At 43.1% G+C, this 14,636-nt stretch overlaps 1 protein-coding gene across 3 annotated transcripts in view; it reads right to left on the minus strand.

Moving 5' to 3' along the window:
- Positions 1-13,770, minus strand: part of calcrlb (calcitonin receptor-like b) — an 88,008-nt gene extending 74,238 nt beyond the window's left edge. For 2 of the 3 annotated variants that reach the window (XM_078228540.1, XM_078228538.1), the window contains exon 1: positions 13,677-13,770. The gene's annotated coding sequence lies outside the window, so the exon portion shown is untranslated. The remainder of the gene's footprint in view (positions 1-13,676) is intronic. The other variant, XM_078228539.1, reaches the window with a different exon arrangement.
- Positions 13,771-14,636: the final 866 nt, after the last annotated feature.

The following is a 14,636-nucleotide window of genomic DNA, read 5'->3' on the forward strand; positions in this document are numbered from 1 at the left end:
TGAGTCGTTCATTTAAGGATCAATTTTTAACCCCATCAGTTCCTGTTACCAATGGGTTGAGTGAGTGCAGTGTAAGATCCCATCAATTCGTATTTCAAAATTGTTATGTTGTAGCACTCTGATTTGCATATAAGAAATGTCCTCCTAATTGAGACAGGTAGGAAATCCAACCAGCCATCTTAGCACCCTCCTCAAGATGATGCAGCACCAGGTTAAATGGGTCAGTAAGTGACCCAATGCCATTTTTGGGCCACTGTTTATAATGAAGCCAAAGTTGCCCTTATGTGTGGATACTTATTTAATTAGGTGATTATCTGAAAGGTACATTGGACTCAATTCACTGATATTCAGCCTGCATCATAGAATCATAGAATCCCTGCAGTGCAGAAGGCGGCCATTTGGCCCACCAGGCCTGCACCGACAGCAATCCTACCCAGACCCTATCCCTGTAACCGCACGTATTTACCCGACTAATCCCCCTAACACTAAGGGGCAATTTCTCATGGCCAATCCACCTAACCAGCACATATTTGGAGTGTGGGGGGAAACCGAAGCACCCAGAGGAAACCCATGCAGACAGGGGGAGAATGTGCAAATTCCACACAGACAGTGACCCAAGGCCGGAATTGAACCCGGGTCCATGGCGCTGTGAGGCAGCAGTGCTAACCACTGTGACGCTCCTGGTGTCCCTGGTAAAGATCGATTACTTTCTTTTGTTAATTGTATAGTTTCCAAGTATGTTAATGGTATGAGTTTGTTGGCCAGCACAGTGCTCTGGGAACAAGACTGCATTGTGTTTCTAAATTAAATGTCTTCCAAGTGACATTCATGATCCTGAACAGCCTGTCCCTTTCACAATCCATCTGCAACAGAAAAACTCTATTGTGTTTTCATCACCTCCAAACGTGATTGTGCCAAAACACATCTGGCCGTTCTCTCAGTTTCCAATCTCTAAACTTTGGCACATCCCAAACTCTGCTGCCCAAAGACAATCCCAGACTCACCCAACACACCCACCTGCACACATTTACTCTGGCTCCCAGTCAATATGTGCTTTAAAACTTTAAACTATCGTGCATCTGTTTAAATTCCTTCAAGGTCTCACTTCTCCCTATCTCTACAGCACCCTCCACAACCCTCTCACATTCCCCATCTCCATCCAACTCCGTTTGCCTCATCATTGCCATTTATGCTTTCATCCACCTAGCCTGCGCAATTGGAAATGATCTTTCTCACTTCCCTAAGACATTCTTCTAAATTAATCTCTTTAACCATATTTTGGCCACTTTTCTGAATCTTTCTTTCCTCTCACTTTTGTGAAATGTCCTCGGCTATATTTCTACTATAATTGACTGTGATAAATTCAAATTGTTGCTTTATTTAAGTTTTGGTGGTTTCCATTCAGCCTATATCTCAAATCTGTTTGATCTTCTGTCAATAACGTTATGAATCACAGCCACCTGATTTGATTAATTTTGTTTAATATTTAATAATTAATTAGTTTGCACTTTCAAAGACCTCTTCAATAATAGAAGTAGGGTGGCACGGTGGCATAATGGTTAGCACTGCTGCCTCCCAGCGCCAGGAACCTGGTTCTATTCCTGGCTTGGGTCACTGTCAGTGTGAAGTTTGCACATTCTCTCCATATCTGCGTGGGTTTCCTCCAGGTGCTCCGATTTCCTCTCACAGTCCAAAGATGTGTGGGTTAGGTTGATTGGCCATGATAAATTGCCCCTTAGCATTAGGGAAACTAGATGAGGTAAATGCATGGGGTTATGGGGATAAGGCCTGGATGGGATTGTAGTCGGTGCAGACTCGATGGGCTGAATGGCCTTCTTCTGCACTGTAGGATTCTATGAAGTTGAGCCAATGCCACCATTTGGGTGTAGGGGTTATGGGTTGTGACCTTCTTGGGCCATTACCTTGGAGGTAGGTAGCATCAAAATGTAGTGCTGCCCATTCGTTTACTTGTAATGGGGCCTACACTGTAGCTGCCTGAACATTCAGCAGGGGGTCCCAGCATCGTGTGCTAACAGTGAAGCCAGCCTGCTGCACATCAAAGGCAGAGCTGCACTAAATCATAGGAGGCTATTCCTGAATACTATTGCTGCAATTCTAAAGAGGGCATAAGGAACGCCAATGGAGAGGGAGGGGTCCTAAGTATACAAAAGCAGCACTGAAAGTTTTAGTCATTGAGGTGTATTTGAATTCAATAAAAAATCTGGAATTAAAAGTCTAACGATGACCATGAAACCATTGTTGATTGTTGTAAAAACCCATCTGGTTCACTAATATCCTTTAGGGAAGGAAATATGTCATTCTTACCCAGTTTGGGCTATATGTAACTTCAGAGCCATTGCAACACGGTTGGCTCTTAAATGCACTCTAAAATGGAAGGCAGTTAGGAATGGACAATAAATGGTGGCCCAGCCAGCAATGCTCACATCCCATGAATGAATAAAAAGAAAGTATAAGAGGAGTGATGCCATGGTTCCACATCATCAACCTCTCGCGTTTCTCAATGAAACATACCATCATCACTGAAGATGAAGGGAAAAGTCACAATAATTGTGCCTCGTCATTCTAAATAACTTCTTAGTTATCAAATTTCAGAGCTCTTGCATGATTTAAGTTTAAGTTGATTTATTAACATCTCAAGTAGAGTTTTTCAATATCACATTTATTAATTCCTGTTGAGTAGCCATTGGTTTAAATGAAGTGGAGGATGCTGATCATTGCAGATGTTGGATAATCGGGTGTCTCTGAAAGCTTCTCTGTCTGAGAGTTCTCTCTCAGCAGCTGTCTGTGACCCTGCTGTGCCCTTCACTTGTCTAAGTTTTTCTGTCCCAAGGGCCCAGCTTCTGCATCTGTTTGCGCTTCAAGAATCTCAATATCGAAGTAGCAAAACTGTAAAGTACATAGAATGCCACCAGAATCCACAGAACAACATCAGTAGCATGCCCAAAAGGGATTCGCCCTTTATCTGGCCATCCCAAATTTCCCTACAGCCTTCCAAAGACTCATCAATTTAAATTTGAGTGTGAATTTGTTCTTTTTTGTGACATTTTGCTGCTTCACTGATGGTCCTCCTTCATGGTGTTAACAGTCACTGCAGCGTTTGATAACTTTTAACTGAAAGAAAACTCCACCTTTATTGTGAAAGAGTGCAGGAGGCACTGGTCTGCTTAAGGATAAATAAATCATGGCTCTTCTCTGATCACTGATAGGCAGAAACCAGTCGTTGCATGCTCAGCATTACAGGAGTGAAAACTTTCATTTTACATAACGGTTCAGCTTTCGTTAGGGGCTTTCGTGGTCACATTTAGCTGCAAACACTCATGTAAAACCAGCAATCCTGCCAGCTCAATTGCCTTTCCCCATGTCAAATACAATCAGCTAACTTGTCTGAGCAAAACAAAAGATTAATTGCTTGCCTTCTGCAATAATAGGCAAAAATACTGACTGAAGTTGCCTATTGCCACTTGGAATGAGCCTCGAGCTGCACTCAGTGAAGTAATGGTTTTCTGAGCTACAGCAAGTGCTGCCCTGTTCTTTCAGAATTCACTCTAGAATGAAGCAGAGCTTAGCCACAGCCTCCTTATAGATAACACGAGGGACATCTTCAAACAAGCTCTTCTGGGTCTATATTCCCCGATGGCTAGGCATCCACAGGAGCACTGGTTTATTTTGCGATGTTATCTCATAGACTTGGCCTCTGTGCACTATTATTATCATTCTTTACCTCTCGCCCGCAGATTTTCCATGGGATAAGCAGCTATTAGAAGAGAAACTAAATGGGGTGTAAAACCATCAAATCTAATCTTAATTCCAAATGCCAGCCCTTTGCCAGTCGGTCTTCCAGACTGACTCATTTCTAAACTATTAGAATATTGAGGCCTTGATCTCTTACAGAATTAAAATATTAAAGAACTATTTAGAGGATGGAATGGTTACAAGACAAGGATCCCAATGACTGACTGGAATTAAATAAACATAAATAAATAAAGTACATTTGCATTGAATTTGCATGACTAATGTTCCACAAAAAGTGTCTTTCTACTCATCTCAGCTTGTTTTCAATGACTTGTCTGTTCTCCCAGTGTAGGCATTCGGCACTGTACCTCTTAGCAGCCGTTTCTGGAACATAAACACCCTGCAGAGAATAAAAACATTCAACCCCCATACCCAAATGTAAGGTTTTCCGTGCCCATTTATTAACTTCTCATATCTTCACTGCCTATAATTTGCATTCAGCAAAAGAAAAACTTTGAAACACAACCAAAGAATAAGTAAACAAATTATTTGATGTCTTAAGCCTGTGATGAACCGTTCCATTGGACATCACTGCAATGATTTGGAAGATTTCTATGTTTGAAATGTTATAAATGGACAGTTAATTGAACTCAGAATGCTATATCTTTAAAGTAATACCTTTATGTTTGTTTCAGGGACTACTAATAATGTGAAGTGATTAGGTCCGTCCATTCTTTGAAGGAGCCTTCCATTTTGACATCCTACCTGTCAACCAGGTAGTTGAGTCAAAGTTTAGCAGTGTAGAATTTTCTAGTGATATGAAAAGTTTATTTATTCATGACAATATGCCCCTTCTACTAATCAGCTTCCTTGTGAAGTTAAACTCTGTGAAGGCAAGCCAAGAGTTGCATCCCTCAAGAATGGCACCAGATCTGGTATGTGTCTGATACTGGTTGATACGGCACATCTCCTGTAATCTGATCCCTAAACAGTGAAATTTGCTTAACACAGGGAACAATAATCTGGACACCTTTTCTAGTTTGCAATGTGATGCTCCCTGAATCAGTGTAGGTACCTGGCCTTTTAGTTAAGGTGAACTTATGAATTAGGAGCCATTTAATGAGATCATGATTGAACAGATTTTGGCCTCAACGCTGCTTTCCTGACTACCCACTTAGAACCTTTGATTACCTTGTCAAAGAAAAATCTATCTAAGTCAGCCTGAAATATATCCAAGCACCCTGTCTTCACTACTCTCTGGGGAAGAGAGTTCCACAGACTAACAAACCTAAGGGGTACATTTACAAAGATCCTGGTAGCACTGTGTGTCTTCCTACATGAAGTTCTTTACCTCTTGTCCTCAGATTTCCCATTGGCTATGCGTTGGTTGTTGCAGTAGAAGGCTTTGTTCCCTCTGCAGCCAGTTTTCAAGGCCTCCCAGTTTTTGAGAAGGCAAAAGATTGCAGAGAAAATGAATAAATTAAGGTAGCCAGCAAGGGGAAGGGAATCGAATAAGAGGTCATGGCTCATGTAACCACATGGCATGCCATCAATAATGTCCTGTATTGTGGGGATTGTATGCGGACAGCTGGTTCCTGTCATGTTGCCTCACATTTTCCAATCATGAATAAGGTTTTGGGGAATAGCAAGATATATTTGAACTACATCATACATGTGTGCATGGAAGATTGAGGAATTTGGTAGGTATTTCCCTCATTGTTTGAAACATGGAAGTTCAAAGCTGTGGTTGCCTTGATTATGACTTGCAACGACTTCCCCTCTTTGTTGCTGCGATTTGTCAATATGGTGGTAGGGAGTGTCTAAAGATTAGTGATTGCTTTCTTGGACAATCTTTGCATATACATTTTACCCAACATGCAAAGGTCTGAGATTATAAACAAGGCTTTCAGCATTAGGATAGGTTTTCATTGAAACTTCTTTTCCAGAGACCAAAAAGGAATGATCCCATTGCTCTCCACAAAAAAAGCACACAATGCTTGTCCGTGAGGGGAAACAGGAAAAGGTCACAGATAATGAATGGTCAGCTCCGATAAATTTAGCTGACTTTTTTTCTCCAAAACAGGATGAGCACAGAAGCAGTGGGTGACAGCCAGCTACACAGAAAACAATATTTTAGCATATTTAACAACAAAGATAGAACTTAAGAAAAAGACAACTCATGTTGCATCTGGTTTATACAGAAGCTGAATGTCTGAAGTGCGGTTTAGGTCCTATGGAACTTAATCTTCACTCATCTTTTGTCAGGGCCTCAAAGAGCCTAGTATATAATAGTTGCATGGGCTTTGAACACAGACACCTCTGGGACTCATTGTTATGTGCTACGCACCCAGGACACAGGACAGGCCCCAGGTTTCAGCTTCCCATAATGTGAAAGGTGGGTGGTCAACGAACCGCAGAACTATAGGCATTGAAGATCACTCTATTGGCTCCTTAGTTGAGAAGTAATCATTGGTCCTGTTATGTGCTACCCAAATCATTCATGAGATTACAGGTAACAGAAATAGAAAATGTTGGAACACCCAGTAGATCAGGCAGAATCTATACGGCAAAGCAAAATATTGACTTTTCAGATATTGCACTGAATAAGGGTATGGATTCCAGTCTGTAAGAGATTTGATCTGTTTATGGAATTGACTGTTCGGTCATAAACAACATCAAAGCATTGCGAGAATGCCTGAACTACGACAAGCACATTAAAGAACAAAAAGAACAAACCACAGTACAGCACAGGCACAGGTCCTTCGGCTTGGCCCAGGACTTATCTACTTTAATGCTTTTTAAGATGCCCAACACCTCCTTCTTTTGGATATCGACATGACCCAAAATATCTACACACCCTACCCTAGGCTCCTCATCCATCAAGTCCCTCTCTTTGGTGAATACTGAATTAAGCTCGAATTTGTCTTCAGATCATTAAAGTGTTCAGATCTTATTTTACCTATCTTAATGTTATTGCTAACCATGTTGAATCTGACCTTTTCGCGTGATATTTATTTGAAGAAAGCAATTCCCACCGCTGGCATAGCTGACAGGGTAACGTGTTCTTACTCATCGTTTTCCCATTCCCATGCTGGAGCTAAAAAAATCAGCACCTTTTTATTCTCATCTCATCAAAATTATTCTAAGAAGCTGCTTCATTTTAGTACACTGCGACAATTTAACAGCATGAGTGTTCGCACATATTGGAATTTAAATTTTTTTTTCCATGTTTGCATTGAAGGGATGGATTTCAAAGCAGAGAGAAAATTATACTAACTCACATCTTGAAAAGAAAACAGATTTTAATTAAAAGTAGTTAAATTAACGTACTTGATTTTGATCTTGATTACCCAAAGGCTGTAAATGATAAAAAATTGATTGATTTCTTCTGGTCTTTGATAAACATCACCCACCCATTGTGCTGGGAGGTCCTTACTTCCAGCAGCTCAGCAGAAATTATTTGGCATCAGCTTTCCTTTTGGGCAGTGAACACAAGGGAATAGCCAGGTTTCTCAAATAGAAAGCTGTGACTGCAGTCAGGTCCAGCAAAGATTATAAGGAGGTTACAATGCAGGAGGGCAATTATTAAATTATTTTCTTTCAGTCAAGCAAGATGACCCAATGAGGTGGGGAAGTATAGCACATCGAGTAATTTGTACTATTAAACAGGGACTTGTCAAATTGTTTGAGTGAAGCGAGTTGAAATATAAATTGTGTTGGTTATCTAGAATCATAGAATCAGACAGCGCAGATGAGGCCTTTCAACCCATCAAGCCGGCTCCAACACATTTGAAACACCTGAACTCCCACCAATCCCATCTGCCAGCATTTTGTCCATAGACCTGAATGTTATGACGTGCCAAGTGTTCATCCAGATACTTTTTAATGGATGTGAGGCGACCTGCCTCTATCACCCTCCCAGGCAGCGCATTCCAGACCGTCACCACTCTCTGGGTAAAAACGTTTTTCCTCATATCCCCCGAAACCACCTGCCCCTCACCTTAAACCTTTGTCCCCTTGTGACTGACCCTTCATCTAAGGGGAACAGCTGCTCCCTATTCACTCCGTCCATGTCTCTCGTAATATTGTACATCTCGATCAGATCGCCCCTCAATCTTCTCTGCTCCAGTGAAAATAACCCAAGCTTACGCAACCTCTCTTCCTAACTTAAATGTTCCATCTCAGGCAGCATCCTGGTGAATCTCCTCTGCACCCCCTCCAGTGCAATCACATCCTTCCGATAATGTGGCGACCAGAACTGCACACAGTACTCCAGTGTGGCCTCACCCGAGTTCTATACAACTCCAACATGATTTCCCTGCTTTTATAATCTATGCCTCGATTCATAGAAATCATAGAAACCTTACAGTACAGAAAGAGGCCATTCGGCCCATCGAGTCTGCACCGACCACAATCCCACCCAGGCCCTATCCCCATATCCCTACATATTTACCCAACTAATCCCTCTAACCTATGTATCTCAGGACACTAAGGGGCAATTTTTAGCATGGCCAATCAACCTAACCCGCACATCTTTGGACTGTGGGAGGAAACCCGAGCACCCAGAGGAAACCCACGCAGACACGAGGAGAATGTGCAAACTCCACACAGACAGTGACCCAAGCCGGGAATCGAACCCAGGTCCCTGGAGCTGTGAAGCAGCAGTGCTAACCACTGTGCTACTGTGCCAATTGATAAAGGCAAGTGTCCCATATACCTTTTTCACCACAGTACTAACATGCCCTTCGCTTTCAGTGATCTGTGGACAAACACGCCAAAGTCCCTTTGTTCTACAGAACTTTCTAGTGTTCTACCATTCATTGAGTGCTTTCTTTTCAAATTACTCCTTCCAAATTGTATCATCTCACACTCTTCAGGGTTAAATTCCATCTGCCACTTATCTGCCCATTTCACCATTCTGTCTATATTTTCTTGTAGCCCAATACACTCCGCCTCACTGTTAACCACTGCAAACTTACTAATCCTACCTCCCACATAGTCATTAATGTCATTGATATAAATGACGAATAATAGGGGGCCCAACACAAATCCTTGTGGTACCCCACTGGACACTGGCTTGTAGTCATGAAAGCAGCCTTCTGTCATCACCCTCTGTCCCCTACAACTGAGCCAATTTTGAATCCACTTTATCAAATTACTCTATATCCCATGTGAATTTACAGGTCTTCCATGTGGGCGGCACGGTAGCACAATGGTTAGCACTGCTGCTTCACAGCTCCAGGGTCCCGGGTTCGATTCCCGGCTCGGGTCACTGTCTGTGTGGAGTTTGCACATTCTCCTCGTGTCTGCGTGGGTTTCCTCCGGGTGCTCTGGTTTCCTCCCACAGTCCAAAGATGTGCGGGTTAGGTTGATTGGCCAGGTTAAAAATTGCCCCTTAGAGTCCTGAGATGCGTAGGTTAGAGGGATTAGTGGGTAAATATGTGGGGCTTGGGTGGGATTGTGGTCGGTGCAGACTCGATGGGCCGAATGGCCTCCTTCTGCACTGTAGGGTTTCTATGAAACCTTGTCAAAGGCTTTGCTGATATCCATATAAACTACAACGACTGCACAATCTTCACCTACACACCTGGTCACCTCCTCAGAAAATTCAATCAAATTTGTTAGGCATGACCTCTCTCTGGCAAAGCCATGCTAACTATTTCTGATCAAGCTTTGCCTCTCCAAATGGAGATAGATGCTCTCCTTCAGAAGTTTCTTTAATAGTTTCCCTACCACTGACGTGAGACTCACTGGTCTGGCCCTGGTTTATCTCTACAACCCTTCTTAAATAGCGGAACTACATTAGTTGACTTCCAGTCATCTGGCACCTCCCATGTGGCCAGAGAGGAATTGAAAACTTGGGTCAGAGGCCTTGCAACCTCCACCCTTGCCTCCCACAGCAGCGTGGGGCACAATTCGTCTGAGCCTGGATAATTATCCAGGAGTGGATAAATCTCCACCACTAAACCCCTTTGATATGATCCTTAGCTTGTAACAGTCTCCAGAACACTGGGGCTAAAGGCAGGCTGAGGCTGTGCAACTAAATATAGAGAAGTGTTGCAAAATCTGAAATGGAAACAGAAATCTCTTGAAGCGAAAAGCTATTTGTGGTGAAGGATTAAACAATACCCAAAATATAATCCCACCTTCATCTTCCAACTGCTTATGGATCAGTTGGAGATTCCAGCATTTTTCAACTTTAGGAGCAGGAAGGTTCGTCCAGCATCGGGATATATCATGGGGTAGAAATTGGCCTCGGAAGTGGCAGTTGCTGACCGCCTAGGGCATTCATGTAAAACAGCTGTTTTACTGTTAAATGTATGAATTAGGATCTTAATGTCTGCTTAGGATCCTGCTACTAAACTTGGCAGAAATGACTCGAATGTGCACCACACAAAGGGATTGCTGGAGGCCACTGATAAACAGATAAGACGCCTTTTTTTCAACTCACCTCGATATGGAGCCATGAGGTACATCTCACGGCTCCACAGCAATATGGTGTCTCACCCAACTTTCCTGTTCCCTGACGCACCACTTCCACCCCACCCTGGGCTGACTGTGGGATGCTCGATTGACACCCACACCTCACCAGTTTTTGGAAGATAATGGCTTGGGGTCCCACTTGAAACAAATGTTGGACTAATATCTTCAGCTGTACATTTCAGGTCTGATGTCTACTTTCACTGGGTTCTGTCTCAACACCAATTTCTCCCTGCAATGCTGTATCAAGGAAGTAACTATATAATCCAGAATATTTTCACTTATTAGATCAACAGAATAATTTATTTTCGACCTATTTTATCTATTCGAACAGTTTGTATGTGTTTAAGTCACTGATGGAGAGTTTAAGCTCCATTACTTTAAAGTTTATTTATTAGTCACAAGTAAGGCTTATATTAACACTGCAATGAAGTTACTGTGAAAATCCCCCAGTCACCACACTCCGGCACCTGTTCAGGTACACTGGGGGAGAATTTAGCATGGCCAATGCACCTAACCAGCACATCATTTGGGCTGTGGGAGGAAACCGGAGCACCCAGAGGAAACCCATGCAGACACGGGGAGAATGTGCAACCTCCACACAGACAGTGACCCAAGCCAGGAATCGAACCCGGGTCCCTGGCGCTGTGAGGCAGCAGTGCTAACCACTGTGCTACCATACTTATTTATACTATTTTGCTGGGTCCCCTCCCACTGTGTATTCACAGAATCCTATTCCAATGCTTCCCATTCTCCACCCTCAGAAATAAAGATTCCTCTAAAAATCTGCTACTCATTTCTTATCCCACATCTCACCCATCCACGACTGCTGTCCTTTTTGAATAAACCTCGGCAATTGGTCCCCCTGTGTCTCCAATTTTAAATCCTCACTTTTTCTCCTCTCACAGTCTCCCCGATCCATGTCATGTAACCCAGCCCAACAGTACGACCTCTTCCACCCCTAATGAATGACTGATCTTTTGTGCATTCCTGTCTCCATTCCTTTGCCGCACCATGATTCTGTCTACATTTCCCGCTGCCTCGGAAAAGCAGCCAGCATAATTAAGGACCCCATGCACCCCGGACATGCTCTCTTCCACCTTCCTCTGGGAAAAAGATACAAAAGCCTGAGGTCATGTACCAACCGACTCAAGAACAGCTTCTTCCCTGCTGCCATCAGACTTTTGAATGGACCTACATCGCATTAAGTTGATCTTTCTCCCCTAGCTATGACTGTAACAATACAGTCTGCACTCTTTCCTTTCCTTCTCTATGAACGGTATGCTTTGTCTGTATAGCGCGCAAGAAACAATACTTTTCACTGCATATGACAATGTAGCAAATGACAATATGACATGTGACAATAATAAATCAAATCAAATCACCAAAGCCCCACTCTCGAGCATTCCCTCCCTAAATCCCTATTCTTCCTTCGTTAAAACCCACCTCTTCAACTGAGATTTTAGTCATCCTTACTTTTTTTTAGTTTGGCACTTTTTCGGAAACCCTCCATGAAGTGTCTCGTAACACTCGTCTATAGGAAAGGCACATGCAAACTGTTGTCGATAGAACTAACATCCTTGCGCCTATATACATATATGTATCTACCAGTCGTACAAATTATTAATATGGTTAATGAACACAGCCAAGGCACTGAAGTGGATAATATCAGAAGAGATACATTTATTTAAATCAAGAGTTTTTCCCCCTTTAAAAACACAAGAATTCGCATCTTGCATGAATAGTCCTGTGATGACAGCATTTTGCAGCTTAAGAAGCGGTATGCTTCAGGGAATAAAGCCTGATTTAGTGCAGATATCGTCACCACTCGCACGGATTACTATTTCAAAACTGCCAGCGCCTACGAAAACCCTCCTGCCAAATGGATCTGCAATAATGGGCAGGTGTTTCTCCGCGGCAACTTTACTGTGGCAATGGGCGAAATACAGTTTGAAGAAGCATTTGTGATGGAATTTGCTGCAAACTAAACCGCGGGGTGCCACCTTGAGGCAGAGGCTCCTACTACATTACCTGGCTGGTGACAAAGATTGAATATCCCAAGCTAGCATGTTACAGATTGGCCTGATGTGAAAGACGCCAACATTTACGACTATTACAAGACATCCAGCAATTATTTCTTCTTCTATGTATTCCTCCCTCCAGCCCTTTGACCCACCATGCTTTCAAGCGCCTCAATTTTCTTCCTGGAAGGACTTCGATCATAGGAAATCTCTCGGTACAGTTAATTGTCATTAATTCTCTCTTACCTGAGTTTAACCTCCCTTGTTACTCCAGTCATGCAGCAACGAAATTAAACTTTCCGAGCCCTTCTTGTCATTGTACGTGCGACATTTTCAAGTGAGCTGAAGTTCAGATCTGATTATCGAAGGATTGGACGGTTGTGAACAAGTCTTGAAGTCCGACATCAGTATTATCAATTCTGCAGAAGGGTCATCGAGACTCGAAGTGTTGGCTCTATTCTCCCTCCACAGACGCTGAGATTTTCCAGCATTTTTCTGTTGGTGTTTCAGATTCCAGCACCCGCAGCATTTTGCCTTTATTTTACTGAGTGTTATTCCTGTGTAGTCCTCTTTCTGTCGCCTTCCATTCGAATGAAGGGATTTAGTGTAATTTGGAAGGAGATACCACTGACAACACACACAGAGGTTAAGCTATTCGCGCGTTCTTGACAGTGAGTTGATGTTTTAAACTTGTGCAGAATGCAGAGCTGGATGTGATTTATTTATCCGTGGTTATTTAATACAACGAAAAGGTGAGACTGTCATGGTATTGCATGTTCTGCTAAACGCACTTCCCCGCGCCATCTGTCACCTATGCTTGTAATATATTTATAGACATTATAATTTATCATCGGATTAAGTTGATTAATATCTTAAAGATGGACCATTTGTTGCTGTGCTACAGTGTGTTTTTTGATGTAATGATTGATGATCCTGAGAACTTGGCTGTTCCATGCTGTTTGCTAAACTCTTATCCTGCCAGGGACAGGGGAACATGCGGTCCGGGGTCCAAAATAGAAAGGTATGCTACAACCTCAGTCGCAGCTCCCTCTACCAAGAGTTAACCCTAACAGTCCACAGCAAACCAAAACAAAACTAAATCAAAAGAAAACCAGCAGCACATTTCCCCCACAGCCGAAGACAGCAGATCAACATTTTCCCCTCTCCACAAATGAAAACTCCAGTGATAAGGAAACAGTTTTTGTTTGCACACAGACTGGTAGGGTACGACAACACGGCTCACATGCTTACACCGGGGGGACTGCAGTTATTTTTACTGACTCTAATTCCGCTGTGGAAGATCAGCCAACAAGATCTGGATAATATATCAAGAGATGGTCTTTGACAGAGATGGGAGATTTCTGTGCTCCGGATAAATCTGGTGTTAGGTGACAGAACAAACAAGACAGTGTTTCGACTTACCCACCAGAGCTGGACTAGGGGAGTGTCCCACACGAATAGTCCTCAGGAACTGAGTTGGGCTGTGAGGGGGTCTTGGTGGGTTCGCCGCCTTCTCTGTGTGGGATGTGCAAAAGTGAGGGGCTAATCCAGACCAAGGGCTGCCTCTCAGCGTGCACTCCCAGAATGTGGAGCCTCTCTCCTCTGCTTGCTTTAAGTTTAGTGCTGGAAACCCTGTCAGGGAGTGAGCGCTCACGATAAGAGCATCATCATTAACAGGAAAGCCTCCAGTTTCCTGTTACATCACTCTCAGCCCGCCCTCAACTCGCTATCAGTCCCGGGAACTGAAAGCTTTTATTCGGGAGCCCCCCTCTGCAGATGGGCAGAGCACCTGTTGGTTTCCACCCACCTCACTGCCAGCCCCAACACCACCCTGTGCAAAGTGTCAAAGCATATTGCCCGGGATTGATCAGCTCCGAATCCAGGTCAGCACAACTACACATTCAGCTCCCAACACAAACTTTACCTACACACACGCAACACCGAAAGAAAAGCCTTCAAGCAGAACAGTTCGAACTGTCGAACACCTTCTTCCGTCGGGAAAAAGATACAAAAATCTGAGGTCACCTACCAACCGACTCAAGAACAACTTCCCTGCTGCCATCAGACTTTTGAATGGACCTACCTTAAATTAAGTTGATATTTCTCTACACCCTAGCTATGACTGTAACAATACATTCTGCACCTCTTTCCTTCTCTGTGAACGGTATGCTTTGTCTGCATAATGTGCAAGAAACAACACTTTTCATTATACATGTGGCAATAATAAGTTAAATCAAATCAAACAAGCACAGACACACACACTGGGAAAATGTCAGGCACCCGGCAGAGGGTGGGATTTGCTGGGGAATATACAACAGACAAAAACTATCAAACATCACAATCAATGTGTCAATACAGCAAGCAAAAGGGATAGGTAGAAAG

Source organism: Mustelus asterias, chromosome 14 (genome assembly GCF_964213995.1).
Source record: "Mustelus asterias chromosome 14, sMusAst1.hap1.1, whole genome shotgun sequence".
In the NCBI taxonomy this organism is placed as follows: Eukaryota; Metazoa; Chordata; class Chondrichthyes; order Carcharhiniformes; family Triakidae; genus Mustelus; species Mustelus asterias.